The sequence below is a fragment of the Falco rusticolus genome, chromosome 3 (genome assembly GCF_015220075.1).
Source record: "Falco rusticolus isolate bFalRus1 chromosome 3, bFalRus1.pri, whole genome shotgun sequence".
Taxonomy (NCBI): Eukaryota; Metazoa; Chordata; class Aves; order Falconiformes; family Falconidae; genus Falco; species Falco rusticolus.
The window spans coordinates 15,302,183-15,328,888 of record NC_051189.1 but is presented as its reverse complement, the minus strand read 5'-3'; the positions used below and the strand labels follow the sequence as shown (position 1 = coordinate 15,328,888).

Sequence of the window (26,706 nt, the reverse complement as noted above, 5' to 3'; positions counted from 1 at the left end):
AATATACCTGGGTGCAGTCTCATTCTCTGCAGAGTCCTGTTATTGCTAGAGAAAAATGCAAAGGTCTACATTAAAAAAATCAGACAGAAAATAGGAGTCCAGGACTTCAGTCTCTATGCAGCATTAATTAATAACCCTCAGCACATTAAAATATTCAGAAAAATATATTCCTACCACATCTATAAGGAAAGGAACTATAAGTATCTGAGTTTTATGGGTGAGGATACCAAGACATATTCTAGTTATATGTCTCACTTAGCAAAAAAATTCTATATCATAAGTAGCACTAAATCCTAGAAATACGTTGTAATTCTCAGTTCTGTTTCATAATACTGTCCTGTGTTAATAATTTTTAATAATTTTGTTTAAAGAAACATTTTCCATGCATTTGTTGATTTTCAACATAACAGTACTACAGAAAAATTGTCTGCAATTAAAACAAACTAAAAATAAATGGTTTCTTATCAATTTCTAAATAAATTATAATATTCAGTATGAAACTCAAATAAGATGAGATAAACTTGATGCCTTTCACTTTGCATTGGTCCTAGTAGATGATGGGAACAGTTCAGTCGAAGCTCCAGATAATTAGATGTGAAGTCAGTCCATCCTCTTGTAAAGGAAGAAATCACCCCTGGCCAATTTAGAAGCCAAATGTTGCTGCAAGTAATCATTGTCTGATGCAAATCAAATGATAGTTATTGCTTAAATGTGCTGCATAAAATATGTATAAAGAACACACTTCACAAGCAGCATTGTTTTCATACATTCTCAACACATATGATGCATGAGCACCAGAAAAGCAGAAATAACAAGACTGTGAAGAAAACTATGTAACAGTAGATTATTATCACTTAAGGCTCTGGTCAGTTTTACAGCCTTATTACTCTGACAAATTCCTAACACAGTCGTGGTTTTTAAAAAAATAAAGAATTTCTAAAAAGAGGTGAGGAGGGCTTTTGAATATGTTAGTTCAGTTCAGCTGTAAAATGTATAGAAAATTAGTTTTACAGTCAGTGCCAGTGTCAGAAGGTTGTCCCAGGATTGCTGTCCCTCTTCTAGTGAGACAACCTTCTGCAGTAGGGAAGCTTAGCAAGGGAACGGAACCTAGTTTGCAGCTTCATAGTCTCCTCCAGCTACTGTGGGGTCTGTAGTAGAAAATTATGCTTTTGGGCAAAACACAGCATCCTAAAATTAAGAGTTCAGAGACAATTTCTTACCTAATGCATCTCACTGCATCTTTCTCCTCAGTGTAGGAAAAAGTACATTTGGTTATTGTATTTCCCAGCAGCAGTTAAATCAAAGGATGGGAGAAAAGAACCACAAATGGCTACTCAGCATTTTTATTCAATTTAATGGAGGAGGTAACTTTGCCAATTCTGTTTGTGTATTTTAAAACAAAGGCGATCAAATAATAAACTTTAATTTCCTATGCCTTCATTTTATTCCCCACAAAGCTGCTTTTGCAGTGAGCTTTCAGGGAGTTCTATGAAAGATTCCCACAGCTAGTTTCCTGATTAAATAGTGTAGAATTCTTCATGGATAGCTGATACCTTCCAAAGATTACCTTTGGGAAGAGTAAGTTGTTACTGGAGTAGCAACAGGGAGACAGCAGATTTATAAGGGGAAGACTCTAAGTAGGCTGCCTGTGCATATTCCTCCACAGCCTTTGGCATCTAATATATATCCATTGGAAGGAATCCTGCTCCCACTGAACTCAGTGGGAATTTACCAGTTATTTCCACGGGGCTAACATTTTACCTAAGGAATTCTGGAATGCATGTAAGCCGTCACTCTTCAGGACACTGAGGGATCCCTAACTAGCAGAGGTGGGAAGGGAAATTTTTGTGTGCGCAGGTCATTTATGGTATGGTAGAACTCCAGGATCCATGCCCCAGCGCGAAGCCGCGCAGAGAGACTCCAGTCCTAGCAGGATTACAGCTTCTTACAGCAGTGCTCCAACTTGACAGACTCATTCATGTCTTCCCAGTCTCCAAAAGAGTTTATTTAAGACTCTTCCTGGCATTTCTGTGTATGCCGTGTCATCGTGCCCTCAAGGACTGTTCACTCCAGAATTTCTTACACCTTACCCTCATTTATCTAGGACTAGTTCTTTATGAAGACAGGATATTTGACTACATGGACCACTAGTTTGGCTTTGTAGGATCATTCTCATAAATGTTTCATCACTGTCACGTAGGAGATGCAGGAAGCATTTCTTAACCTCTGACACAAACCCAATGCAGCTATGTTCACAGGGAGTCACTGCTGGTGCTGGGATTCCATATTTCACTTATCTATATTAGATTTTCACATTTTTATCTAACCAACAGCCATCTCTGCTCATTCTCCAGCTCTTCAGCATGTCTCTTCTGCCAAGTACAGAGGCTGGATGGTTTTTCTCTTTTTTGACTTGCCTCGTGTCCAGGATGGATTTCATCTATGTATTCCCAACCCATATATCTGACAACTCTAGGTCATTCTCTGCTACCTCCCCATCCTCCCTGGTGCTCACAGCACCTCCTAATTTAGTAGTACCTTCATATTTAACAAATGTGGTGTGTGCTCCTTCTTCAAGATCATCAATAAAAATGTTGAATAATGCTGGGCCAAATTCCCATCCCTACAGCACTTTCCACAGCATGATGCATTGCTGTTTAAATTATACCACAGTGAGTGCTTCCTTGCATTGCACGTCCTCGCACGGAGGATGTGCTGTAGCGGAAAATCATGGATAAGAGCAGACCGGAATATTCTGATATCTTGGGCTTAGTTAAGTTGCATTTCAGAAGATTCCTTGTACCTTTGAAGCTTGAAATGCAGGTGTACAATATCTTAGTAGACAGAGGAGTCATATTAACGGGTTTGGCAGAGCTTGGGAAGTACAGATTCAGCCAACTCTTTGACTTTGGGAGAATGCCTAATGTTTTATTAGTGCTGCTGCTTCTTTTCAAGAGAACTCAGTGGTCGTTTGGGAGGTCTGATGAGAAATGTTTCATCAACAGAGTACTGGTGTTTCCAAGGAGGAAACTGAAAATCACTCTGTACCCCAAAATGTGATTGGTTTGTAAGTATATGCCAAGTTATTCTAACTTGTACCTCCAGTCATAAAAGGCATGAGGTATGAGGAGACTGTCAGGGTAATGACATCCCTTTCCTCCCTAGGCACTTCACTAACACATAAAGCTAAATAGCTGTTCCAAATAGTTGACTTTACCTGGGATTTCTCAGTAAGGTCAGCCTCTTGTCAGATAGCTGTTTTCTGAATTCACCCTAACAGAGGAACTTAATGACCTCTATTTACTTCAAGTAGAAATCCATCAAAGGGACAATTAGCTAATTTTAAACATAAATTGGCTCCCTGGTGAGAAGCAAGCTTATAAATAAACCATTTCATTTGTTCACTGAACTAGACTGTCATGCAAGTGAAATTGCTGACTCCAAAGCAGACAAGCGATTTGAAATGTTTACATGAATGACTTCAAATTGGCAAACTTTTCTTGCCTTAAGTGCCCTGAAAGAAGGACTTAGGGGAAGAGATGGGAAGCGGCTTCTTTCGCCGCTGCTGATGTGCAGGCAGTTTGCAGCCAGGTTCAGCCCTGCTGTACCTCCACCATCCACTGGAGCAAAGCAGCCCCCGCTCTCTCCATCGGTGCTGTTAGTGGGTGCTAAATGCTGCAGACCCAGGTTCCCAGCTTTCCAGCTGGCACGCAAGTAACTTGGACCTGGGCACTGCACACGGAGGGAAGAGCAGGTTCATGCTCCCAATTAGACTATGTAGGGTTGCAAAGTGTTTGCAAGAAAGCTGATCGCTGGTTTGTTTTCTCTCTCTTGAGTGCTCCCATCGCCCTCGTACGAGCACCTTTAGTCTTCGCTGCAATCATTTTTCCAGTACAAAACAGTTTCCTGAAGGAGCAGAAGTGCTGGTTTCTGACAGAGTCACTGTGCCTCAGTTTCCTGAAGTGCATGGTGGGACTTAGAGCAAGGAAAAAATCCATATCTCAGGAGGCTGCCTTATGGCATACATGAAGGGCTTTCATTTTCTTTCCAAACCAGCATCCCTGAGAAGCAGCATGCGCACTGAGCATGTATTGCCAGTACTCATCGCCACAGTATTTCGGCAATACTAACTTTGTTTAAGGGGTGAATACATGGCAATAGCCTGAAGATACTTAAAAGATGACAAATGGGGCAACAGAGAAAATGGGAGACGTTGCAAGCCAGTTTCTAGTCCCATGAGATAGGGGGAGTGTGAAAATATCTGTTGAGACCCCATTTCTCAAGCAGAGAACAGGATGGAGCTTTCCTAGGCCAGATGGGGGGCTCAGGAGGGAAACTTTATAGCTGTCTTCACTCTGCTTGAATAGAGCTTTCCAGTTTACTGTGCAAAATGTTATCAGACCAGAGATTAATTGCTTCTAAAGGCAGCCAAGTAACTGCTAGAGGCAAGAGAAAGGGGAAGAAAGAAAAGATCCTTTAAGTAGAATTTAATGACCTTCTCCTGCACATTGTTCTGCTTTGCCAGATTAATATATAGACACTTGCATGAATGCAAGTGTGTGCTTGTGCAAGTGTGTGACTCTGCGTGTGTGGCGAGGTGGCACTTGCATACCCAGTTTGTCTCTAATGATGCTGATTATCTTTGCTCAGAGGAACATGCCATTATTAAATCAACAAATCTCATCTAAACTAATCTGAAAACAAGAGATACAACGGTTTCCACAGCTGGGAAACAAAAGTCATAGAATCATTTAGGTTGGAAAAGACCTTTAATATCATTGAGTCCAACTGTTAACCTAAAGCCTCTCTATTCTGAGGCAGATTATCAATGTTCAGTGGACTTTTGGGACCTTCATCATTCTTTGAAACAGGTGGCAGTAAAGTTCAAATTGTGACACTTCGCTTTGTTCTTTCACACCTGCTAAGTGGTAGGAAGGTCTGTTTACGCTGAAGATTTCTCCCAGAAATATAACCTTGATGGGATTTTTATGGGGCCATAGCTGACACCCCAATGCATTTCGGTGTGATTTAGTAAACTCGTGACTCAATCTATTTCAAAGCACCGAAGTGTCAGATCATTTTCAGCTGTGAACACTGAAGTCTTTCTGGTAATCACACAAGAGGAGAAGCCACTAGGAAAACTCAATACACAATTTTTGCCCCAGAAAGGTCAAACATGAGTTCTTACTTAGTTGTCTACCATCTCATTAACTACCCATAAACATTCTTTATTATATATATATATATATATTTATTTTTTTTAATCCACAAAAGTGCGTCCTGGGGAGAAGGAAGTCTGAGGAACAACTGTCCTAACATTGCTGGAATATTGACAGGTTAGAATTTTCTTTCCTTGAATCTTTGTACAATCAGAGTTGATAAATGCCATAACTGAAATTAACAGTCATTCTTCAGAAGTTACAGATGAGGCAGAAGAAACCAGTAATACAATTAGTTCAGTCCTTATCCAACTCACACCAACATATACCAGTCCTGCAGTTAGTGGAGTTACTTCCAATTACAAACCATGTACAGACACAATTAAACACAAGAAACATTGATTTTTTTCCCCTCCCTCCCTCCCTCCCTCCCTCCCTCCCTCCCTCCACTTAATCTCAATTTTGAGGACAGAACAAGTCTGTTACAAAAAAAGAGGCTAAGAATAGACCATGAAGTATGTTTGGTAGAAGAGGACTCATGCTCCCAGCATTTTGCGGAGAACCACAGCTGTGGGTCAGCACACATTCCCATAAAATGGTTATCAGATGCAAGCATGCAGTTTCCCAGCAGTACTCTGTGGTTCAGTTAGCAGCTAGCAATTCTCACCACACAGCTGAAGTCATTTCCCTGGGTTTGCCCCAGTTTTTTAAACAAAATGAAACACGCCACAAATTCTGGAAAGCTGAGAAGATAAGTCATGAAGCCAATGCTCAATCTGGGAAAACTAAGAGAGAGAGAAATAATTTAAGGTATGCACATAAGGCATATAGCCACATTCTGTCTTTTAGTGTATCTTCATTGCAACAAAAGAAAAAGTTGTTTTCATTTATTTTTTCAAAGGCAGACCACACACCACCTTCTTTCCAGCTTGCAAATTTTATCTCTTATTCCCACTCTGTGGGAAGGAATAAATGAGATATTCATATCAAATCACAGGCTAGGGTCAAAGCAAGGATCATTGATGAGATGTTCCCAGCGTTTAGAATCATCCCTGGTTTCAGTGGAAAGAAAACCTGTCTCTCTTCTGTTTCTTTTTGCTGGCTGATTTGATCATGCCTTTAAAGGGTAACACTTCAAGAGTGCTGCATGAAGATGACTGCCAGCTATATCATGTGGCTGTCTTGGACCCTTCCCAGGAGGTTAGATCTGAACTGAAATCAAATGCAAGTCCTTTCAAACTCACTTTGAGAAGATATTGTGTTGTCTAGATGGAAAACCAACCAGCTGGATCAACTAGTTCAGCTTATAAGGATGGGAAAAAATTACAAAGGTTTTTCAAAATTCTGGTTGCAGTATGATTGAAGATACCCATTGCTTTCTTGCAAAGAGGTCATGCTGCTTTGGGCATTCACTGGCATAGCCACTTCCAGTAAGTGGCCATGCTGGGAACACTAAACCTACAATTTCTGCTATGTTACCTTCCAGAGGAGCTCTTTAGTCTATTCTTAGGATGGGGTTGAAGAGGAAGGATAGTGTCAGTAGTGTGAAATAACTGAGTTACTGAGGCAAGAAAAGTGGGAAAAGGAAGGAAGCTTGTTGAATTTTGGCAACAGAGATGGCTTATTCTTCCCGCTCATCTTCCCCAACTGTATCGCTGGTCAACAAAGACAGAACAGCATCCCTGGAAGCCAGTTCAGGGCACCTAAATCAGACACCTGCTCCTCAGAATCACCTTTGAGAAGAATCTCTGCTTTTATCCATTGACTATAGAGAGGAAAAAAGGCAGATCCATCTGGAGATGTCAATGCCTCTTGACTCCTAGTGTCACCTGAGGCAAAGTCACATGAAAACGCTAGAGGAGAAGACCACTCACACAGGTCCTTCTGTTCTTCCAGGTGCATCCTGTGCTTCACTCATCAATGCATGCAGATTCCACTCACAGTTGGACCACAAGGCCCGTTACTGCGCTGCAGCATTCAGTTTCATTTGCCAGATTTACCCTCCAGACCATTGCAGGATACGGATATTCTAGATGTCAGTATTTTATTTCTTGATGGATGTATTATTATTAACTTTCATAGCATAGTTCAAAGAAATCACAGTCCTTGAATTTGAAGATCATACATGAAGGTTGTGTGACCTGATAATAAAAAAAAGGAATTATTTTTATGATCTGAGAAAATATTTACATATGATATAATATTAAAAAATAAGAAAGTCTGATTTAAAAATAAGAGAAAAAAAGAAACAGGGGTTTAGGAAGTACAAATCTCACTCTCTAATCCCAACCTCAGCTCTGCTTTGTGACCACAGGCACTCATGTACTTCCCTCATTTCCTAAAGAGATTCAGTAATAGTGTTTATTACTATCTAGCTCCTAGGTAACATTTTTATCCACCAATCTCAAATTACTTTACTAACTAAGCAACATCATGTTTTTGTTGTCCAGATTTGGGGCAGAGTCTGCACAAGGAGAAAGAAAAAGACTTGTCCAACCTTCCCAGCAGATCAGGTTGGAACAGGACACCCTTCTCCTACATTTCAGGTTATTCCTGTACCTGCTAAGCCCCACTTTGCCCATTGGTTTCTTATCCACAGTGGATTCTGAACTAAATTAATTAAAGTTTGAGGAGCCTACTGGTCCTGAGTTGAAATAAGCGACGTATACTAAGTGCATGATAAATATTTTATGCATCGTCTCCACAAGACACCAAAGACTATTATATCATTGGTCAAATTACAAGTAAGAATTTGCTTGACAGGCAAAAGAAAATGTTGTTTTGTGACTATTTTGTATAGCTGGGCAGAAAATGGATTTTCAAACCAAAGGGGAAAAAGATAAAACCCAGAACCTTACAGAGTTCTTTTACAGAACAATATGTAAAAAAATGTATTTATTTCAGGTTAATGAAAACCTTTTATTCTGATAAACTGAAAATACTATCTCATTGGCAGACCTTTAATATGTCCTTTTAAAATGAGAAAATCTACTTTTCCCATATGCTTTTCTCCTGATTTTAAAAGACATATAATAAAAATCAGGAAGATTTCCAAATTATTCTTTCATTATAGACAAAAATTAGTTTCCCAACTCTTTTCTTCTCCACTCTTCCCATTTTAGATGGTTCTTGCTGTCACCACAGAGATGAAATAAGCATACAGTGTATTTCTGCCACCTGGGTCACTTGCTGATAAGGCCTTCACACAATTCTGCAATCGTGTTGCTGATTGGGAGGATTTACCATTTGTCCTTATACTCAGTGACAGCGAGAGGATACAAGTCCAAAACAAAACTGAAAAAAAGCGTGTGACAGAAATGCGGCCCGTGGGGAGGCTGGCCTAGGTGCTTGCATTCAGCTCCACCCTTCCCACAGAAGTCAAGAGCTAAACACTGTCCAATGGCCACATCTTCTGAAGCACGTTGCTCATTCCCACCAGCAAATTTTGTCCCAGTGTAATCTGATGGTTCATAAAATTGATCAGAGATTTCTGGACAGACAGCAAGCTGTTTAAAAGGCTGTGGTCCATCTGATTCAGCTGCTGTATAACTGTAAATACCTACTTCTCCAGCACACAGATCAACTATCTTATGGGTAGGCATGAAGGAAGCCCTTTCACTGGGTACCAGACGTGGTGTTACACCATTGCTATGAAGCTTTGTCCATCCAACTCCCTTCCCAAGCAAATTCATGTGCAGCAGAAGACTCAAGATATTCATTCCTTGAGAAGCTTAGTTCATCTCAAAGCTCACACATCCCTGTCCAACAGTTCTGAGAGTCCCAGACAGGAAAACACAGCAGATTTACAGCTCTTTAGGCTTGCAGTGAGCATAGTTAGGCTGCTTCAAAGCTCTCTGGAGAATTTTACTTAAATACCACTTTTCTAGTGTTTCTGAAAATCCTGCAAAACATCATAGCAGTAGAAGAAAAGCTAACTAAAATATCCAGTGATGAAACTTTTTCTACTGTTTCTGTTTCAAAAAGCATGAGATGATTAATTTAGCTACAAAGAAAACCTACTACTATCATAAATGTAGATGTTTACTCTGTAGTATGTGCTTTCAACCTGTCTAAATACTTCAGATCTGCCCTTTTACAACAGTTCCTGTATTATTGCTTCTATCTCTTCTGTACTTTTCAGTAAGTACCCTAACTTTTCTTATCAGTGTATTGTAATGATTTACTTAGCTCTAGTTAATAAGCTACTTCTGTTTATATTTGTATTTCAGGATTTTTCACTAATTTAGTTGCTGTTTAACGCTAAAAGTTACAAGTCGATCCAAGTATATGAATGTGGTTTATTTGACCTTGATATCAATGTCAGTGTAGCACTGATTAAAGAGTTATCAGAAGTAAGCTAAATGGGGGCTTTATGGAGCAGAATGCTTGATGGAAGGGCATTCTTCTAATACAAATTTATTGGAATTTCCTTCCAGATCTGCTAAAGCAAAACTGCTACAATGGGAACATCCAGGGGTTTTAGATGAAAATTCATACATTTGGACAAAAATGATAATGGACAAATCCCACCTGCCTAATTGTTCAACTGTTACGCATGTATATGTACATCAACTGGTTATCAAGTCTGTGTGTAGTGTATATCTCATTTTCAGTGTGTTATGCCAAATCGCAGGTGGAAGAGGGCAAAATACAATGAAGCCTTGAGATATTATAATAAATCTCATATTTTCCTGTGGCTGACTTCTGACATTCAAATATTTGAATTTGACATCCCTGCCATGGCTTTCCATTGGCATTTCCCAGTTTTATCTTCTTGGACAAGCTATTAGGATGCTGAATCAGAAGAGAGATGTCAACACTGTAAGCCACGTAGGCCAGAAGGTGTAAGTTCCCATTTGCCACAAACTGGAGATCTGTAGTACCGAGCTACTCTGAGCTTTTTTCCCATGGGGTGCCCTGGCTAAGTGTCTGTAGTGCGCTATCACTCTTACATGTGATGGCTGCAAAAAAGCTTATAGGCAAAAGTGAAGTGGTAAAAGAAAACTGAATTAAAAGCAGTCATTCAAGGTGGAAAAGAACTAATATAGCCTGGCTTTCAACAGCCCTTTCTGATAGCTAGCAAGTTATGTTTGCCTTTCCCTCGATGGAGACATCAGAAGAATGTTCCTTTTTTATGCAACTGCTTACTTTTCTGAAGCTGTTTGGTATTTAACATTGCTTGGGATTTCTACTTCATGAGATTTTCTTGAAATTAGACAAAGACCTCAAACGTTATTAGGAAAGGTCAGACGGATAAATAGGCACACGCACACACAGAGAGTATGATCAAACAAGCCTCATTTCCTTACAAGCCTGAGGTAAAAATAACATTTTGAAATTTCCACTGCCAGAGTTTTGAGCACTTCTCGTTACAGGATCAGGAATGAACCTTGGCACTGCTGACTAGAGTCATTTATTGTAGACAGTAGAATTATTGTTTACCCTCCAACAAATTGTTTCCCCCTTCTTCGGGGCCTCATATGAGAAGTGGGCAAATTGCTTAAGAGCAGAAATCTAAATCCCACCATGGCTACCAGATTCTCTCAACCTTCTGAGGCATACCAAAGGACTCGTAGATGAGGAATAATTGATGTGTCATGCTTAATCTATTCTTTGTGTGTGGATATGTGTCAGCACGTTGCAGTTTCCCTACATCATCGACCCATCGATTGAGGAAAATTCACCTACCACAAGTTCAGAGAGAGAATGCTTGTCTGGGCATGACAGCAGCACAGAAACCTTCTGCAAGATGATCTACAAAGAACTGACTGGTGGGAGAAGATGAATACAGAACAGTTAGTGCCTCATAGTAAAGGAAGTGAGGGCTCACAGTGCAATGCACAGATAGCAACACTGCTGCTAACACAAAAAAAAGGGACAACCTTTTTCACACGTATGGTACTTTCAAGATTACAGCCTGTGTAACTGTGTAAAAACAAAGCCTACAGTGGTGTTTCCTTCGAACAAGAAGGTAACACTAAAAGAAAAGCACGAGCATACCTCTTACTTGTTACTCCATGTAACACTCTTCTCCACCCCTGAGATCCATCATCCCCATTACATTTGTTCTCCTTCCCTGGAGCAGAGAGCCTCCAAGATGAAATGAAGGACTCTCTGACTTGGCAGCTGCCTTGGGAAAGGAGGGATTTACACAAGGGCAGGATCACCTCTCTCTGGCCTGAGCCCTTCCTCGCACTGTAGTCCTGCCTCTTATTTCTGAAAAATACTTCTCTGTCCCCCTCCTACTAGCTACACATTAACTTAGCCAGGGAAGGTGGCAACTATAGAGAGAGACACAAATAGGTCATGAATAAGCATCCAGCTATTTGACAGCAGGATGCAGTGGTTGCAATGACATCAGAAATGACATGCTAAACTTATCCAGCTGAATTCAAGCTGGAAGTTGTAGCCTGTGTCTCGCAATGGGGAAACATGAATTTAGCACAGGCAAAGTGTGTGCTCACTGCAGAGAACAGAGAGAAAAAGCTCCCTTGCATAAATCATCCTCGGGCAATATTTTTGCCAGAAAAGTACTATTGAGACATATCTGAAAAGGTACGTTGCTACAATTCAGCTGAACAATAGTTGAATTGTAATGGTAACTGTTCAGATGAAGGCCTAAAAAAATATAAATCAGCAAGTTTATGGACGGCCCAAATTAGTGCATATGCTGATGAAACTGAAGTAATCCAAGAATATTTGTAAAACCTCAGGCAAGGAGATGCCTGATGTCTCCTCAGAAAAAGCAATGAGCTTTTCTTCATATATCACTGACCTAACAATGAACTCAAATCTTGCAGAAAGCAGTTTGCACCTCATTGATGAATTCCCCTGTGTTTGACAACTCTGTAAGAAAACCAGCTGATGAAGCAGATGCAAGAGGCCTGATTATTTCTAGCACCATACATCAGAAAACTAACTTTATGCTTGTTTCAAGTTGTTGTTCTAATAGAAGAATAAACTCTTTCAAAGCATGAAGTGATGCCTCTTGAAACTTCGCCAAAAGGATTTTGTGACTTACTGAAAAAAAAAAGGGGTGAGTTATAAAATAGTGATAAACTGCATTGAAAACTGCTAGTTGGGGCTTATAGTCACGAAATTGACTCACCTTGGCTAACGGAAAAGATGACAGAAAATCTCTCAGACTTGGAATCAGGCTGGCCATTTCTAGAGGCCAGATAAAATTACTATAGCCATGTGACAGCCAGTAATTATAGCTTTTAATAATTTTTTACTAAAAAATCAGAAAATTCAGTAAAAAAAACCTGTGCAGCAGAAAGAATTAGGAGAATTTGCAGGAAACTTGGGTTGTCAATGATTGAAACTTGGTTTGTCAGTGATTAACAATCTATTAATTTTTTTTTTTTAAAAAAAGGGAAGTTCCCCAAGAATATGCAGGCTGAATTCAAAAGGGAAGATCATGACAACACTTCAGAAAATTAAACTGGTGAAACTCTGCTCTATCTCCAAACGCCAACTGTGAATATGGAACAGCTGTCAAAGGCAACGCTCTTCTCAAAGACAAAATCCAGCATAAGCTCTGAAGCAAGAGAATTGACCCCATTTTGATAAGTATGGTTGAAATTTTTGGTTGCTCTGTCATTTTCTAAAATTATATTACATTATAGCACCATGTATTCATCAAACAATTCTTTTAAATGTGCTAGTACTGTCTCATACTACCATTCGTTCTTTAACGAATTTTTGCGGTCAACTACCTGACAATGTACATGATCCACAGATGTATATGAGTGGTTATTTTCAAGAAATTATATCTTTAGAGAAGTTCAGATTGCTTGACATGTAGATTATTTGTGTCAATAATATGTAATAAAGCTACAAATTTCATACACCACATTTTCAAAGCCAAAAACCTAATTTGCTCTCTAGCAAAAACCTGCAAAATAGGTCATCTTGCAGTTGTTTATGGTCAAGATGCAAATTCCAGGTAAGAAAGTGCCTGAAAGTCCACTGCTGGGATTGGGAAGGATAATAACTGCTCCACTATATTTGTCTTCTTCATTATATCCTGATAACTCTTCCCTACCCAGCATTAAATGTCTAAATAGAGATCTGTGTCTGCATCTTTTGTATGCTTTCCTTCATGACCTGAAAGCAGTGTGCCATGATGCACATGGTTTAAGATCCCAGCCTAGTTCCATCATCTCCCTGGCTGCTCTTTCCAGTGGTATTCCATTCTTCTAAGACATAAACAGACCCTTTCAAACAATTGATCTCCTGGATTATAGCCTTGTGTCAGCTTCACATCAAATGGACTCTCTTCTTGATACACATTGGAATGCATAGTAATATCACATGATTTCAATTATATTTGGTTTAGCCATGAGTTTACTTAGTTCTTTTGCCCCTCTCTTAAGACTCTCTGGAAGGCTGCAGTCCACACCGTTATAGCAGTATCTTCCTTGTGGTTTAATATATCTTCACTTTGTTTTAACTCTTGCTGCTTTTGTGGTGCCCTGTTCAGCTTGTGATATAATTTGTACTTCAGCATCACCTCCTTTTATGACAACAATGCTAGAAAATTAGGGTATTACACAGTGCTGCTAAAAATGCCATAAACAGCCAACCATCAAAAAGAAATGTGAATTGGACTGGTAGGGATAACAGGTCATCTGTTAACAACAAAATGCATTGTCTTTTGAGGCCTCTTCCTTGGGTAATAAAACAACCTGTCATAATAAAATTTCTTGTGGGGGCACTTATTATTTGCCAGCTACAGACAACATAAAGACTCTTCTGCTTCTGACCACCCTATGTTCCTATGGCCTGTCCACCACAATTACTGAAGGAAAACCGTTCGTTAGGCACTGCTGTAAAATATTTTCTGTATAATGCTGAAGCACTCAGAGGAAAGAAAAAGAGCTACTAAACAAAAACAGTGACAAGACTGCAAGTCTTGTATTCTTTGAAAAAGAAGTACATTTACTTAATGTACAGTAGGACACAGAATAATGATCTGAGTTTTACAGCAGCTTTTGTTCAAGAGTTCAGATGGTGGGTAAGGTGTCTGAAGTTAAAAGGAAAAATGCCTCAGAGACACTACTTCAGACAGCGTATTTTTAGCCTACTGAGCAAGAAAAAATGGATAAGGCAAACATTTCCCAAAGTCCTTGGGTTTTGTATGATCTGCCTGACATAGTCAATTGAAAAAATCTAAGGAAACAGTCCTTGCGTGTATTCATGCACTAAAATCAGTGAAGACTTATACACAGCTTCTTGGTGTAATTACTCAGGGTTTCCAGATTACCCACATCCACTTGCATTGATAGGGTATTTCATTCCACCTACATTCCTGGGGATGTCTTTTCCAGTCTTAAATAAGCCCATATTCAGACAAAATTCCTACTTGAACTGAGCAAAGGTTTTTGAGCTTAGAAACCAGTCAGAATCAAAATAGTCCATATCTAGAGGTGACCTACAAGAAATCTCATAATCCCCGCTCTGAGAACACAGTATGGGCACAAACAAACAGCTGACTCAGGTTAGACCAACTCATTTAGCTGAGGTGGATACTGGTATTTTTCTGTTTAATAACATTTCCTCTATTTCTTTTTCCTCTCATAATTTTTTTCAATCACTTTTGGAAACCATGAAAGCTTCCACCATCCAAAATGTCCAGGGCGCAAGGAGTTCTTCATATCGGGGTGACAAAAAAATCAGCTTTTGGTCTATGAGCTTACTGCCTGGTAGGCTGATGTACTAGTTCTTGTATTGGAAGAGACAGTGAACAATAATTTCCTATTCACCTTCTCCATGTCATTCATGCTTTTGCAGATCCCCTTCCACTCATTTTTTTTTTTCTCCCAGGCTGAAAAATCCCAGTCTATTTATTTTTTCCTCATATGGAAGGTATTTCATGCCTCTGATAACCCCTTTTGTCCTTCTTGAAAGCTTTCCTGATTCTACTACACCTTTACTGAAGGTGTGGGGGGAGGAAAGGAAGCATCCTGAATTGAGCACCATAACCAAAATGCTGGTGTACATGGATTTTACAGTAATATGATGTTTCTTGGTTTGTTCCTTATTCATTTCCTAATACATCCTGATACTCAGTTTGCTTTTCTGAGGGATACCAGGGTGAGGAATGGGCACTTTCACCAGGCTATTTATTGTGACTACAAGATTTTGTCTCTCAGTGGTAGCAGTCAGTTCAAACTCCATCATCCTGTTTACATGGGGTGGGGTTGGGGAGGGTGGGTGTTGCTCACCTTTGCTGTGTTCTTTCCTTAGAGTCACAAAAAGCTGTGAAAAAGTAATCTCTCAGTGTGATATTGCAGAGATACCAGCTGGTCAGCATGATCTGACATGTTGTATCACCTCTTTCCTTGGCATTGGTCTAGCTCATGCCGTATCCAGAGGGTATCTTCTGGGACTGCTCTGGGATTCAGGTCTACTGGCAGTGGGAATGAAGAACACAGTTTCGCTTTGCATCCCACCAAAGCTGGGAAAAGAGGTGACCAGCTGTTCCTTCCCACCAGGCAACAACAGCTTTTATGAGGGTGAAAAAAAAAATAAAAAAACCTCTGGATCTTATTATTGCTCAACATTTTATGTTCAACAGTGAAAAAAGAGGCAGGTGACTAACCAGGACTGTTTGAAGTCCAGCTGGTGCTGTCTGGAAGAGGATGTGTCGCCTGTAGTTGTGAGGTACTGAGGTGGAGTGGCGATTTAGAAGGTGGCTTCGTAAATAAGTCAGGGTTTTATAACTTGAGTGGTTTAGCCTCTATCAAATGCATATCACCTGTTGTCCCTTATCAAGCTCTCCTCTGATGTTTTTGATTCACTTAGTTCATTCATTCTTGCCATACAAAACAGCATTGGTGGGCCTGGTCTCATAAAAGCAGATCACTAAGGCCCTTGGGGCACAGGAAACCAGCAAATGCATGTTAAAAAAAAAAAAAGGAAAAAAAAAGGAAAAAAGCCATATGACCTAGCACAGGAAACAAATCTAATGAAGGAATGTCCTCAGCTTTCACAGGAAATTATTTTCATTTTATGCCATTTTCTGCCTCCATAAAAAGTAACAGAGTTGACCTCCTGCACTCATACCTAACCTTTCGGCATCAAGGACTAGAGAGAAGTGTTGCCTTGACCAACAAGATGCTAATCCATTAAGAGTGTAACACAGAACAGACTTTTTTCATCATAAGCAGCTTAACTGTCACACCACAGCCAATATTTTCTGAGACTGAGTTTAGCAAGGAATGGGGATATTTGCTGTTTTGTAACCAAACTGAGATATTTAAAAGGTGCTACATTTTTAGAGAAAGCACCAAGCACTTGCTTTCTGGCAAAGAGATCCCAAATGGGATATTCAGAATCACTGACTGTTCCTTAAATCCTAATAGTGTGTATTAAACATTGTAAAACAAGGCTGTAATCAATTACAGGCAGTTGTTAGTAGGAAAGGTGGTTTAACCTGACGCTTTTTGTCACACACATGTGCTGATTCTGTTTGGTTTTGATCTAGGGCAGAAACTGAAATAATGTTTTTATTTTCATCTCCTGTACTCCACACCCTAGTTTGCTTTAGCCTTGTGAAGGAGCTCAGTATCTTCCTGTACGACAGACCCTGTATTCACATCTTTTATTGCTGATATGATATCTAAGGAAGAAATTGTGCTGGGCATGGCCTGACTCAAAGAAAGATAAGCCCACAATGTCCTTAAGTGGCACTGCTAATGCTGGAACAGTTGTTGATTCAAACTCTTGTGTTTGCTTTCTTGTGGTAGAAAAGCTCAAGAAGGTAGAAATAACAGCAATAAAACGACTAGATGTCAAAATGTTATTCCTTAAAGTAACTGCTTCTGGAGACAATTTCACAAAATGCTTTGGGTCAGGAGGTGAATGCCCATGCCCATACCCCTTCATTAGTTATACATGCTAAAAATACAGAAATAAAGCCTCAAAAACATGATTCAAAGGAAGCTTTACAGGGAATTGATGATCGGGCTTTGAAATAACTTTATCTACACCATATTCAATTTCTTTCTGCAACTTCCTGCAACTCTCAAATTAACACAAGTGCAATGAATCTTTGTGAAGTAATGAGTTTAATGAGTGAACAAGAATCAATCAGCCTCCCTTGTTTCAAAACCACTAATAAGAACTTAAACCAAGTATAAACCTCTGAGTCACACAGCCTTTTGTTAATAACATGCTTTTTGCTTTGAAGAGAATAATTAAATCATCACCACATTCCTTTTTCTCTGTATAACTTCCTCTATGATATGAATTTAGATCAAAACATACCCTTTCTCCCCTAAGGGTTCTTTGTTATATCACTTTGGAAAATGATTTCATGAATGACTTTTGTCCTTGAAGGCATACAAATCAGGCAAGGAAGTTAGCAGGGCTGATTGCCTGAACCTCAGAAGGACTTGATAAGCCAGACACACCCTAATATTTTACAACTGTGTTAGATAACATACAGATCTATGCAAAGCTTGTTATAAAGCAGAAGCTGTAAAAATCTGGGCACTGATGCAAGGAGTACAACAGGCAGGTTAGCTTGACAGTGGAGGGATATATCAACAAAATAGGCATAACTGCAAAACACAGAACATCCAAAATCTGTTTAGAAACATAATAGCCGACTCTAAAATACATATGAAATTGAGGCTGGATCAAAGATGTAGGGGAATACGATTTTGCCATAAAATTGGTATAAGACTTTAAGAGCAAAAATCTAAGTGAAAAGAAAGCTACATTAGACTTTCTCTATGATTGTGGACCCTGGGTCATAAAGGAAAAAATGTATTGTAGCTGGTTAATATTACCATTTGCTGGATCAGGTAAAGGCTATTGAATGCAGAATGTGGAGAAAGATCAGAGGCAACCCAAGTCTCATAAAATGGTGATAATGGGTGACCTTTGTAACCTGCATATAAACTGGTCAAATGTCACAATGGGAAAAGGTTAACAGAAGCAATTTTTTGGTACCTTAAACGATTGCTTCTTGGAATAGCTATTAACCTACTGTATTTCCATCTGCCAGTGTGTTTTTAGTTCAAACAGGTAGTGTATTATTACTAACAGCTGCATATCCCATATAGTTATGATGAGGTTCATGGAGCACAGTGAGGTCAGAGCACCAGGGGAGTGAATAAAGTGCAGAACCACATGTAAGGTGACCTGGTTTCTATTCCGCATCCTGCTGAAGATTTGCTGAGTGATCCTGAATTCAGGTTCTTTCGCTTCTTTGGGCTTTCATCTTGCCATCTGTAAAGGAGGGGTATTGTCTACTCATCACAGTCTCTGGGAGGCTAAACTCACTGATATGTAGAGAGCTTTGAGATCCTCTAATGGAAATGGTGGGTAGAAGTGTAAAACATCACTATGCATGTTGAGCAGTTATTGTTTATGGTCTGCGAGTGCCTCAAAAGGATGTCATCTTTCAGCAGATGGTCTAAATCAGCAACATTGTCTCCAATTAGGCTAAAAATACCATGACTGAGACCAAATACATGAAGTCCACTCAGTCATTGACATCATGGTAGATTAATCTTCTTTAACAAGGGAAAAACATACTCTTATTTCAAGTGGTGATGGAAAGAGTCTGAGAAGGCTCAGCGTAGTGGCAGGAGCTTCAGGGAACTATTTTCATGCTTGCCATGGAGCACAGATGGAGAGAGCGCGGGATGTCCTAGCTCCGTGTGGGAAGGAATCTGCAAGCTATGAGCATTTAGTTCCTCGTAATGCATGACTCCAGCTATCAGCTGGTCAACAGGTTTTCTTCTCCCACATAGAAGAGGGATCCCTTTGTTCAACATTATAGCTTTGCTTTGGTTGTCAAGCCGTGAAGTCAAGTCCACACCCATATTTGTCTTTATGCTAAACATAACCCCCCCAAAAAAGGTTAGTCTCACACTCTCCCTCTACTTTCAGCCAACTAACTCCCAACTCTGAATCCTGTTTGTGTAACATTTCCAAAAGCTTGAGCTATATCCCCAAATCTCAGCTTGTTATTTCCATCTTCATTTGTTGATCACTTTATACTCCAACTTTAAAATGTATTTGTTTCCTCTTAGGCATGTAGCTGTTAATTTAGCACTTGAAGTATCTGTGTGTGAGGGCAAAGTTGCAGCCTCCCACAAAATAGATCGCATATAGACTTTTCGTATGTGTATGCTATTTGACTCGCATCCTGTGTAATTAATGCCACCTACAGCTATGCATTTTGCAGAGTCTTTATTATTGAAATGTGTGCACTAAAATTCCGTCCAGTAAATTTGCCTTCCTATATCTTGAGCCAAATTACCAAAAGAGAGCCCTGATTCATGTGTGACCACAGACAATTTATTCTCTTGCTGGATTCAGTTTAGTGCAACCGGAACCTATTCTGGGGAGAAGAAACATTGTCTCTTTCTGGGCTACTGCCCTGGGAAAGGGGGAATTTTGCAGACTGGTATGCATTTCTCTGAAGAGTGGCGTTTCTTTTTAATTATGTTTAAAAATGGAAGGAAGTACAAACAAAGCTTTCAAATATGGATATGTAGAAGCACGATTTCAAATCTATTTTGGGTCTGATCCTACAAATGATAAAGGGGTCCACAGCTTTGATTTTTCTGATCAAGCAGGATCAGACCTTTCACTTTAAAACAGTGTGTCCTCACATTGTAGAAGACCAAAGGTTCTCGAGCTCATTGCCTTTCCACCTAGTGCCTCATTTTCTTACAGGAGGCTAAAAATAATTGCTTCAGCTGGAAAACGTTAGCATGTAAAAGGGCAAGACAAAGATTAATTAAAGGAAGAAGTACATGTACAACAATATACATGTTTCTACGTATGCAGGAACAACTACAAATGCATTTAAAAGCTGGACTTTTAATTATGTAAATGTTAAATTGTAAATTCAGCTGAGTTTGCTTCAGTGCAATCCCAAGGCCCACACGCTTCATTTAGGAACATACTTGTCCAAAAGCTGCTACAAACTAAAATGACAATGAATGGGTCACACATTGGGAAAATGTTTGACTGGATGCATAGATGATGTATGTCCATTTCTTTATGCACAATCCACATATGTGCACAGTGACTGTGACTGCACCAGACCAGCAATGTTTTTCTCTGCTAATATGCGTGGCTAATGCAGCAGTGGGACCATATTCACCAGGTGTGAGGTGCAAAAATCCCCACCCAAGCTCTTCACAGATTGGTACCTCCACAGGGCATGGTCCGGTGCCCTTCTGGGACATGATTTCAAGCCCAGAATGCAGGACAACCTTCAGGCTGATTAGCTTGGGCACTGTGCCCTGCTAGGTATCCAAATTCCTTTGAGTGTCTCCCTGCTGTACTTGGGTGTATGCTGTCCTCACACCCTCAGGCTGCCAGAGCCCACACCCAGGAGTCTGCATCAGCCCTCTCCTTACTCCTGCAGAGCTCTCATCCAAGGAGAAAAATCCTGTCTCTTGGCTCTCTTTTTAGCTGTGCAACTGGACTCTGGAGAAGCTGGAGAAGTTTGCAGCCTCTAAAGTGGGTCTATATAATATGCTGCGTTTTGAGACAGTAAGCAAATTTATGACAGAATATAAACACAGTGCCTATAAAACCGTTTTACAGTCACTTTTCAGAGTATGACTGCTCTTTAAAATATTTAGAGATATTTTTTAATATTTTATTGGATATCCTGGTTTACAAGTGCCTAACAACCCCACAATGTAATGCTTGACATTTTCCTGCCAATATCTCTAGCTTCCAGTGTTTCAGACTGTGTTTCAGCAATAATATCAACTGACTTTATTCAGCTCAGTTTGCATCCTCTGAAAATGATGTGAAGAGGCAGAATGAGGATTCCAGCAGTGCAATACATACATTAGCATGGACCAAAAAACCAGGAAACCTCCCATTTAAAAAAAAAAAAAAAGGTGTCCTTTTTGGGGAAGGAAAAAAAAACATCATGCATTAGAATGGAAAGTCAAGACTATGAAAATTTACAGGTAAATTGGCTCACTTCCCTTTGTAGATACTTTGTATTCTTAATTATTCACTGGGGAAAAGTCTGAAATTTAAGGATTGCACTTCTCATACATATCCTAATTGTCAAATGAGAAGTGTTGTGCTTTCTTCATCTCTGTCTCAGTGTCTCAGGACTGTAATGGAGTAAATCCTAAAAAAAAGGAAACAATGCATTTGGTTTGTAGCATCTGCTAGCCAGTGGGGAAGAAAATTCACCTGGGAAAATGAAGAAAGTGAGGTCATGTTGGCATCTTTTTAAAAGTTACTACTTCTCAGCTGTTTGCTTCTGCTGAGAACCACAGCCTCAGTAACTACTTCTGTTTTGCTGTATCTGTGGTGCAGGAAAGATGAAAATAGATTTTACTTTGGAATGGAAATCCAAGGATTTGTCTGAATTGCAGCATCTCAGAAGAGGGGCTGAACCTTGTTACAACGTGCTAATGAAATTGCAAGTAAACATAACCTGTAGTTAAATTGCTACTCTGAATCAGAGAGTTACTCTGAAAATGGCTATGCTCTCATGAGAAGCCTAGCCTTGCTTTTCTCATCTTCCATGAGAAATTCCTCTCCTCTTGGAAAGCTGTCAACCGGCTTAAAATGCTAAGACAGTTAGTGTGACAGAGGTGATTCCTCACCTAGGGTAGCATGTTGAGTTCAAGTCACAGCGTAGCCAGTTGTAAATATTCTTGCAAATCAAGCCAGTGTCAAGAGGAAATACTGCAAACAGCACTTAATGTAGGGCTGGTGGCTTGTGTTTTGCTACAGAGGTCCAAGTTTGCTTCCCCCAGGTGAAGGAGAAGAACGATCCTGGACTCCCTCTGCATGCACCCCAGATAAGGAGTTGACCCCTGAGACACTTGGTTAGAAGAGAAAGTCTTTTTCAGTAGTTCCATAAACTAGGTCTGCTCACTATTAACCCACACTTATCTCTTCCCCTGATTTCCCCAACACCATGCAGAAAAAAAAAAAAAAAAGCTTATTAGGAACAGCACAATTAAAATATCAAATTATCATTAAGTCCTCTAATGAACAAATAGTTTCCACGGAATCAAAACAATAAACGGTCATTCTGTTATTTTTTCCCAGCCCAGAATATAAACAACAACAGGTGGTTGCTGTGTGGTGCTGAGTTTCAGCCCAGCTTCCAGAGGCCAGCAGGCAGTTGTGGAGGTAAACCACTCTGTTTAGTTTGAGAGCTTCATCTTGCAGCATATCCTGTGGGCCCGTAAGATCTACAGGCAGTGAAAAAAATTTGTTTGAATCTGTACATTGCCTCTTTGACATCAGTTGCTGGTGGTGACATTATTTTAACATACGGCAACAATCCTGACCTTTGCCTTTCACGCTGTCTTCATACAGCAGGACCTTAGCAATGAAGAGTGGACTTGAATTCCATGGTGGTGTGCCCCATTCTAGGCCATAGGCATCAGAGGTTTGGCATAAATAGAAAAAAAAAAAAAATACATTGAAGTCCCTTAAGCTGAAATGGACTTGATGTTTGAACAGAGAGAAGTTGTGCTGTGGTGAAGCAGACAGGCTAAATACTGCTTCTGCTGTGGACAAGAGATGTAAACATGCTGGTGGCTTGTGAGAGGCTGAGAGCAAGGGAGTGTGACAAGCTTGTGCCCCTCGAATGTTAGCAAGTGGTGGCAATACAGAAGTGCATCTACTTAGGAGCACCAGGTAAGCCTCCAGGAAGAGTATTCATGTCAAACAATGGAAATGCTTTTAGAAGAGGGTGAAAATGAAGCCAGAGAACAGCTCATAAAGCATTGTTCATCTCCAAACAACTCTTTGTGGTAAAGGCACTGCCCAAGCAATAATGCTAGCAATACGTCCCAGATTTTCAGAACAGCAGCCAGGTTTGAGAACTTCAAATCAACAAGTATCACTGTCAGATCACTGAATAATCCTTTTGAAAGCCCTGTTTTGGTCTCAGCTGCCCCTTTTCAAAGATAGTTTGCATCAAGGTTAGTCAACATAGTTTATTTCAATAAACTCATCGAAGAGCAGACTGAAGTAAGTCACATAGAAAGGTGAACAGGGCAGTCAAAGATAACGAAGGGTTTCTAATGATCATCAACTAGGTAGTCTAGAGATCTTCACATTTTAAAAAAATGATGGGGAAGACATACTTTCTAACTATCAACCACCTTTCCTAAAGTGGCTTGTGAATGTTTTCCAAGTGCATTAAAGGAAAAAGGTATTTGCATCCTTGATGCACTTCAACACACACACTTTGGAGAAGTAAGTGTTTGGGGTCCTAAATGGTTACTGACCGTGACTAGACCTTCTCAGCTTATACAGCAGGAGTAATTCTTTTCCAAAACAATGAGGTTCTGAAGTACAGCCTCATAAAGAAGCACAGATAAAAAAATATTGTTGTTTCTCTTGAAGGTGAAAGAAAAAGCAGAGATGTTGACAACTACCCGTCCTTGCCTCTTTGACTTCAGTTTCACATTCACAAATGGATGCTAAGACTGTTAACATTAAGGGAAATTTCCTAAGTGGAGGTGGGAGGAGAAAAAAACAAACCAGTCATTCTGGGAATACTCTGTACTGCTCTCCTTTGAGTATTCCGACAAGATCAACACACACTGTGAATACCAAACTCTGTTTTTAAAACTGCAAAACCAGAAGAGTTCAGCCTGAAGCTAAACTTTGGATCTAGAAGCCTCTGTAATTTGGGGAAGACTGAATCAGTATCTGAACACTGTGGCTCAGACCTCTTCCTAAAATATAACAGTCGGCCTCGATCTGCCCTCACTGTGTCCTCTTCTCAGATGACTGCAGCTCCTCTGCTTGCTGTGGCCGACTGCTTCAGAGTAAGACTGCACCAGAGGGCTGTGAGATGACGAAAACTAGAAGCAATAGGAGTCTTTTCTAACATGTTATTCTGCAGTACGCTTTTTTATTAGAGCCTGAAGAAGCTTTAAGTGAATGACTCAGTGTCATTATATCATCCCGTCTTTATCTCTTGAATAAAACCACAATAATCATAACCGCAAGTTTCAATTATGTTTATTAGCATTTGCACAAAAATTGTTGCATTAAAATTAACAGCTTTACTTTTATGATGTATCATCAAGATCTGCTGCTAGTCACTGCCTATTGTAGTGATTAAATAAACAAATATTCCACCATAATTTTCAATTATTAAGGTGATTTTTTTGTTTCATCCACCCTGCAATGTTACATGTCCTGTTAAAAGCCACGGGATCTTCTCTTGGTATGTAGAAAGCCCCTGAATAATGTGGTTACCATGAGCTAAAAATGTTTACATGTCAAGGAGCCAGAACAGTGGCAGTTTTATTATATTTCCATGGTGTTTGATTTGCCTCAGGGAGTTCAGAAGTGTCTTATATAATATTTGTGTTAGAAGTTTTGTAACTGGTGCTTTGAACAGGTTCATGGAACCAATGCTTTGCAGATCCTTCTAAGGAACCTGCTGTTTTTGCTGTCTGTGATGCTTGGACACTGGGTTCAGTGAATCCAAAGGCCGATTGCAGCCCTGCATTCTGGCTGAAAGGGTAACTTACTACTCTAGCAAGAGCAATAGCAGATTGCTAAACTCAGTTTAAGCATCCTAAAAATTTGCAGGAAGAGAATATAGCAAGGGGCTTCAACTTCAATTATTTTACAGTAGCAATCTTCCTGTACCTAACAACTGCAGTTGCACATGCATTTATAGACGTGTGCCTCCAGTGGAAGTGGAGTATGTCTGCACCGTGAGATCTGCAGCTACTGGACACTGTGAAATCTGAACGGGTAAGGCATATGGCAGCTCTGTGGCATTGCAGTTGAGATCTAGATAATCTGTCTCTGCTAAGAGGCCTCAAAATCAGCAAGGGTTTCTGCTTGAACTTGGAGACTTGCAACTGCTGTCTTGCAATAATCAAAAAAGGAAAAAAAAGTGACTTCTTCCAAAGACTGATACCAGTTACTGCAGGAATGATCTTTTAGATTCAGACAGCTCCAGTGGCTCAAGTACAATTTGTATACAGAGATAAGTCTCCTTAGAAAAAGGAAATAATTAGTACCGTCTTTAAAAAAAAAAGAAGACATACAAAGAAAGAAATCAAAGATTTAGTTACCCACATAGGACAAGTGCAGGGAAGAATATCTTACCTAATAGCTTCACTTTTGATATAGCTCTCATCTGAAAGAATGAAGTAACCCACGTTACTGACCCTAGGTGGTATCTTTGCATATGATACCTCTGACCAAAATAATTTGTGATTGGGTTTAATAGTTTTCATAGAAAAAGAAGCACTTGAAAAGAATCAAAAGGCACAAATTCCATTTTTTTTAGTTTGCCTTGCAAAACAACAAACAACAAAAAAAGCTAATGATTTCTTATAGCTTGCTGTTAACCTTTTCAAGATATTTGGGAAGTAGAGATGTATTATTAACCCTGATCTTACAAAAAGGAAACAAGAGCACAGATGGATAAAAAGGTCCAGATTTTCAATGAAACTTAGGCATCGGTAGCCTACTGATTCCTAAATATCTTACCCAAGGTCAAAAACGCTTTTGTAACAGAATAGGGACCTGAACTAAATTAGTCCAATACTCAGTACATCTTTAATCTTAACTGCTGTAGTGGTAAAATATAATGGTATTTTGAAAAATAAATTAAAAAATATTACTACGTAGTTATGTTACTACAAAGTTCACAAATTAGGAATGGAAAACACACATTACTACTGGTTTTGTTTTCAGTGTTGTATAAAATTGTTGGTCACGTCTGAAAAACCTGGGTACACTTTAAAATGCAGGCATGTGGGAAATCCTGCTGATATGGTGACTGCATAGTACGTTTGCTTTACAAGGAATCTGAATTTGTGCTTAAACTCCATGGGCTAAGGAAGAGTCCTTGACAATGCATTGGAAGAGAGGAGAAAATACCCAACAACAAAAAGCATTGGTAGATTCTGGTGGATACAAAATAGTCTGAGCATCTAGACATAGAAATTCACATGGTCAGCAATGTGTCAAACAGCTCTATTGTTTTAATCTTAATTTAGTGTGCAGGAATTATTATATTTTTGGACTTTTTTCCCCTTGTACTCAGTTCCTAATTTGTCTGAATCATACACACTTAATGAAATCCTGCTTTATAGTTCAGGCAACGCAGCTCTGAGCTCAGTGGGGTTGTTTTCCTTGTGCCCCAGGCATATCTACAATATCTGGCTTGATTAATCTGTTGCCTTTGTATGGTTTATTTAAAATGTCAAATGAATTGTTAATGTGGGAAAACATTCTGGGCCAAATTCATCTTCCAGCTACACCTGTGCTGCCTAAGCAAAATCCACGTCATCGTATAGCTGTAAGGAAAGAGTAGAATTTGTAACTAATTCAGAACAAAGAAAATACCCAAATCTTGGGTTAAATTTGTCAATGCTTGTAAGAAATGAATGCCTGTAATTAAGACTCTCATCGGTGTTAAATGAAGTCCACTAAAATCAGAAGAAATCTCAGTTTGGAGCCTGTTGACTCAAATTTAGAGGATCAAGATTTTTCCTTTTGTAATGGTCTCACAACCACACACGCCAGGTTTTTTTCCTTT

At 39.6% G+C, this 26,706-nt stretch overlaps 2 long non-coding RNA genes across 2 annotated transcripts; one reads left to right on the top strand and one right to left on the bottom strand.

Annotated features, from left to right (window-relative positions):
- Positions 1 to 5,862: 5,862 nt before the first annotated feature.
- LOC119145296 lies at positions 5,863 to 11,367 on the bottom strand. The gene is made up of 2 exons (XR_005103377.1): positions 11,160 to 11,367; positions 5,863 to 7,300 (listed from the first exon to the last, which is right to left on the bottom strand). It is a non-coding gene; the product is annotated as an uncharacterized LOC119145296 (long non-coding RNA).
- A 150-nt stretch (positions 11,368 to 11,517) lies between these two features.
- LOC119145250 lies at positions 11,518 to 12,989 on the top strand. Its single transcript, XR_005103363.1, has 3 exons — positions 11,518 to 11,714; positions 11,960 to 12,195; positions 12,535 to 12,989. It is a non-coding gene; the product is annotated as an uncharacterized LOC119145250 (long non-coding RNA).
- Positions 12,990 to 26,706: the final 13,717 nt, after the last annotated feature.